This window comes from Lampetra fluviatilis, chromosome 76 (assembly GCF_964198595.1).
Source record: "Lampetra fluviatilis chromosome 76, kcLamFluv1.1, whole genome shotgun sequence".
NCBI lineage: Eukaryota > Metazoa > Chordata > Hyperoartia > Petromyzontiformes > Petromyzontidae > Lampetra > Lampetra fluviatilis.
Window position 1 is genome coordinate 2156025 of NC_136350.1, and position 6000 is coordinate 2162024.

At 50.2% G+C, this 6000-nt stretch overlaps 1 pseudogene; it reads right to left on the reverse strand.

Moving 5' to 3' along the window:
• Positions 1-306: 306 nt before the first annotated feature.
• Positions 307-3885, reverse strand: LOC144953416 (uncharacterized; annotated as a pseudogene).
• Between the last annotated feature and the right edge of the window lie 2115 nt (positions 3886-6000).

Sequence of the window (6000 nt, forward strand, 5' to 3'; positions counted from 1 at the left end):
TCATTTCTTTATCAGTGGGCAAACGTACATAATCAGCAGGGGATAAAATACTTTTTCCCTCACTGTACCCCCTGTCCCCCAACTGGGTCCTGACTCAAGACCTACTCTAGATAACAACTAGCAGTCGCCGCCCGCTTCGCGGGCGGTGTGTATATGCTTGGTTGGTGGGGAGTTGAAAGTGGCTGGACACAATAGACATGTTTTGGTGATTGTTTTATGTTTATTTTTGTGAGGTTATATGAATTTTTATCAGACGCTCAATCGACAATATTAAAGAATGCAACTTATTCAAATATAGAATGCAACTTATTCAAATATCTGGCGATACACGATATTCTTCGTGTACACTCCGTCTTCCTCCTCGTCGTCAGGTCCCTCAATAAGCGCCTTGATGTTGGATCTTGCCGTGACTCGCGATAGTGCCACGTACAGTTGGCCGTGCGAGAAGCATGTCGTTGGTAGATATAATCCCAGGTTGTGAACAGTTTGCCCTTGCGCCTTGTTGATGGTCATCATGAAGGCTGGGACAATGGGGAACTGCTTGCGCCAAAGTCGAAATGGGAAGTCCTTCGTGTCGTCGTCGCTGATGAAGATGATCCGAGGGATCAACACCTTACCGTTATGGGTTCCTGTCATGATAGTCGCGTGAATGACGTGTGGCTTCATTTCCACGATGCGAAGCCGTGTTCCGTTGCACAGGCCAGCGTCCGGGTTCAAGTTGCGCATCATCATCACTGGGATGCCTTTGTTGAGGATCAACTTGTGTGGCGGAACCCCGTTGATGTTCACCGAGTTGAGGACCTCTGTCTCAGAGAATGCTGACCCTGCTCTCTCGTCGTCCTCAACCGAATCTGTAGACAGGTACACTTGTGGAGCTTCTCTGAGGCGATCCGCGACAGCCTCATTCACTGGCTGCACAGCGGCTTTGGTCGGCGTCAGAATAGTGCGGCGAGCGAAGTAGTCGTTCGTTGCCACCGTAGGGTCATTCAATTCATCTGCACTGGACATGGCATCGACAATCCTCTTCAACCCGAGTGGAACGGGCAGATGATTGCCGTCCTCATCTCCGTCGATGTCTGGGTCGTATTCAGGATTGTCGATCACCATGGCACGCGGAATCTTCATGCAATCCGGACCGAGGTCTGGATCAACTTCATGCCTACCCTTTCCGACTTCCAAAATAAAATCTGAAAAGGCAGCCAGTTCTGCGGCTGATTCTTGGTTCTCTGCGCACTGGACTCTCATGTTCACAGTCAGATGAACTTGCTTGAAGTGGGACCACAGGTCGGACGACTTGAAACACGCATCCACAGTATCAGCTGGTGTTCCTTTCTTCACAACTGGCAGAATCTGTCGAAAGTCACCGGACAGGACAACCACTTTGCCTCCAAACGGTTCATGCAGATTGTCCAAAATATCGCGAAGCGTGCGATCCACCGCTTCAAACGCAAACCGGTGCGTCATTGGGGCTTCATCCCAAACGATAAGACTTGCCTCCTTGATAAATGCTTTGAGCTTGGACTGTTTGCGAATGAAGCATGTGGATATGTTCGTCGGTTTCAACGAGATCTTGAACGTGGAATGCGCGGTACGGCTGCCTGGAAGCAGCAGCGAGGCAATGCCACTGGAAGCAACAGCAATCGCAATCTTGCCTTGAAGACGTATCTTCACCCGCACATGGTTGAGCAGCGTGGACTTCCCCGTGCCGCCCGGACCATCGATGAAGAACAGCTTTTGATCGGGTTGACTGTCTTCGACTGAGCCAACAATTTCGTCGTAGATTTCTCTCTACTTCATGTTGAGTCTGTCAGCACGTTGTACGATGTCTTGTAGCTCGTTTCTATCATATCCTTCCAATTCGCGGCGGATATGGTTGTTCTCAAGCAGCGAGTCCAAGACCAAGTGTGGGTACTCGGAAAGCTGCGGGAGGTCGTCAAAGTCCGACAGAGCCATCCCACCTGCCGTGAGGAACTGGTGGAGGCTGTGAAGGGTCTTGAACTTTACCATTTCTTCTTTGTTGGTCAGCTCGCGGTACTGGTACTCGTAATAGCGAGGCAATTCGTCGTAGAATTTATCCCAGAGAGCCTTCGTATCTGCTGGCATGGAATACAGCAGAATTGTAGCGAAGATTTGACAAAGCTGGTACGGCATCTGAAAGAGCGAGGCTTCTTCCAGACACGCAAGCCATTCGCGATTGCTCTCAAGGTAGCCTGCTTGCATGGCTGCTTCCTTGAACGGCGGGCATAGTTCACCGCGAATGGTGCGCAGGTCTTCGAAAGACTCCGGGCCAGGTATGTGGCACAACAGCACACACAAGTAGAAACGCTCGTGATCACGCAGAGAGCAATGCACCATCCCAATGGTGCGTCGCTGGTTTTTGTATCTGATCCATTGCTTGTCCTTGTTGTCCCAGCGAAACAGCGTCGGTATGTCTTGGTACAACATGTCCTTCGCTTCGGCGTTACTTTTGGCCAATTCGAAGAAGCTCGTGAGCTTCGTATGGCGAGCATTATCCAAGACTTGCTGTGGATCAGCGGTTCCACCGTAAGTTACGAACTGGCTGTTGGGAAGGTGGATGTCGAGCGTGACAACCGTGTGCATCTTGCCTTGAATTGGGTACTCGAGTAAACGCTGGCAAGCCTCCACTGGTGAAATGTAGCGTGTCTTTACGTAGCGGATGATCTCATTCGGCTCACGTCGAGGGTGTTCAGACTCCCTCACGTCATCTCCAACTGCCCGCGCACTGATTTCCGTCATATCAGCGCCTTTGTAGACGTACTTGTACAGGTACTTGATCGCCGTGATGCTCGAGCACACCTCGACGTTGATGTGGCAATCGTATTTCTGAGAGAAGAATGGATTGTATGGAACAACCCATTGATTGACTGTCGCATTGTCATATTTCTTGCCCTTGAACTTGAGTACTTCGTCCGTTCGCAGGCGTCTTCTGGAGACAGGAAACCCATTCTGGCTGGTTTGTGTCACCTCGGACAGTGCCTTGGGGAAACCTTTGGTGCACTCGCCGTCCTTCATACACGGAGAGCTGGGGTTTAGGGCTCCACACGGCCCGTGCATCATGCTGGTCAAAACTGTGTTGTACAGATCACTGTTCTTCACGGCATCTGGAAGTTCCGCGGACACAAACTTGTCAAAGTCATGGCGAGTCCTGGGTTTGTCTTCATGGGCGAGAATAATGAGTATGTGAGCGTGCGGCAGTTCACGCTTCTGAAACTTGAGCACATAGATTCGCGCGATTTGCTGCCCAAACACCCCATCATCGTCAACACTACTTTGAGCTTCTGTTGTCACACACGAACGCCAAGTGCATCCGTGCCAAACATGATACGCGGACACATGCAGCATATTATTCAACACATGCCCTTACCACCACCACCATGCACATCTCAATTACACACCCGAAGTAGACAGCAAGGCGTCCATGGAGACGTGATCAACGTCAATACATCTAAATGATAATAAGCCGGATGAAGCGAAAAGTAACCATTGTACCCATCAAACAGTGAGCTCGGTTGCCCCATGGGGGTATTGAGCCATGGGCGAAAGTCCCGAAACTGTAGGGGGCGCTACGCAACTGGCCGTGGTCCCGGCAGGTGAAGCTGGCAGCTCAGTCTGCCAAGACTCACTGTATAGCGAGCCCTGCCTACTCGTAAGGTAAAGTTGTTTGGGGACTCCACTAATCGCAGCACGCAGCACCCATTTTTCCAGAAAAATACGTATATTACCGTAACTACCATTCGCACACTTGCATACACACCACACTCACACAGCGCAGGGTCTGCGCCCACAGTGCACTTCAGCACTGCGGCGCAGACCTTGGCAGACTTATGCTATCACACAGCGCTTACCTTCTGTGTGCTTCTGCATGTTTGGAAATGGACGACTGACTGACTGACGCGTGCTGCCGCCACAAAGCACGCAGGCCACTTTGAGGCAATTAAATGTAAGGGATAATTAATTATTCCAATGAGATTGAAGGCGACACCGACAATTTCTCGAGCGCTGGTTTGATATGTAGGGCGGGGAACTGTGCAGGGCCACTTTGCACACACTTGTTTCGGCCCAATGAAAGATTAAGCACAGTGGTTTCAAGGGAATGGGCGCAATATTGATGGAGCTGCGTACGAAAGAGTGGTCAGTTTTGTCCACTGGGCCGTCGAACCAAACCCCACCAATAATGAACAGATTTTATTGAAAGTTCTGGAATTGAAAATGTATGTGGCTATCTGATTAGTGGAGGGTTCTTGGTTGCAGCCGCGGACGTTCTTCGTTGGGGAGATATCGCCACCAGAATGCAGTGTTCGGCGGGTGCAACAGCAACACTGTACCTACAGTAGATTTTGCGTTGCGACCATCACTGTGAATATGGTGTTGCGTGAAAGTCGGTGCAATTGTTGACCGAAGAGACGCTGTTGTGCGGCAGGTTTATTTATTTATATTTGTCGAATGAAAGTGAGCTGTGGCTTTTTGCCGGCTGTTTTATTAATTTTTATCGACGAATCAGAGCTAGCTGTTTGGGCGGGTCCGTAAATAAATTAACGTCCAGATACGCACGCAGACGACCAAACCAGCGTAGTTGTTTAAGATTGGCCTAGGCTGCGCCCTCTGCCGTGTGTATGGGAGCGATGACAGTTCCCTCCGGCATCGCCTCCTAGCAGTGTGCTGTGCCTGTGGTGCATGCACAAGGGCCCTGGGGTGCCAGCCGGGACAATGCATCCGCGTTGGCGTGTCTTGTCCCCTTGTGATGCACCACCTGGTACCTGTACTCTTGCAGACACTATATCCACCTGGCCAACTGGCCCGAAGGCTGGTCAATGTGGAGCGAATACTGCAAGGCCGCATGGTCAATGTGGACCGTAAATTTGCGACCATACAGGTAGGGTCGAAATTCCTGCACGAAGTGGACGACCGCCAAGAGGTCCCTACATGTGACGCAGTACTGCTGCTCCGCTGATGACAGCACGTGACTGCCATAGGCGATAACCACCTCCCGACCCCACTGAATTTGTGACAAGATGCTGCCGATGCCCACATCGCTGGCGTCCGTGTCCAGGATAAAGGGGAGGCCGAAATCCGGAAAGGTCAATGGTGGTGCATCTGTCAGATGCGAGCGCAGCTGCTGGAATGCCTTAACCCCCGAGGTCCCCAATAAAACCTCTGGTTCTTCACCGTCAACACGTGGAAGGGCTTTGCAATGGTTGCAAAGTTACAGTGAGGGAAAAAAGTATTTGATCCCCTGCTGATTTTGTACGTTTGCCCACTGACAAAGAAATGATCAGTCTATAATTTTAATGGTAAGTTTATTTGAACAGTGAGAGACAGAATAACAACAACAAAATCCAGAAAAACGCATGTCAAAAATGTTATAAATTTATTTGCATTTTAATGAGGGAAATAAGTATTTGACCCCCTCTCAATCACAAAGATTTCTGGCTCCCAGGTGTCTTTTATACAGGTAACGAGCTGAGATTAGGAGCACACTCTTAAAGGGAGTGCTCCTAATCTCAGCTTGTTACCTGTATAAAAGACACCTGTTCACAGAAGCAATGAATCAATCAGATTCCAAACTCTCCACCATGGCCAAGACCAAAGCACTCTCCAAGGATGTCAGGGACAAGATTGTAGACCTACACAAGGCTGGAATGGGCTACAAGACCATCGCCAAGCAGCTTGGTGAGAAGGTGACAACAGTTGGTGCGATTATTCGCAAATGGAAGAAACACAAAAGAACTGTCAATCAAAGGGTGGGGTGGGGGGCAACCAGGCAGCTGCGGCCACGGGAGCAGAACGAGACAGAGGGCATCTTTTTTTTTCGCAAGAGACGCGCAGAGGGGGGAGAATTTCACATATAAGCAGGAACACAGATCATGCAACTTAGTCTGCAAGGGGCAGGCTCCGGGGCATGGCCTCGAGATTAACCATGGGTGTCGTGTCTCGCAGAGAGAAGGGAGGATGTATTGTTAAGAGCTACAGAGTATCGCT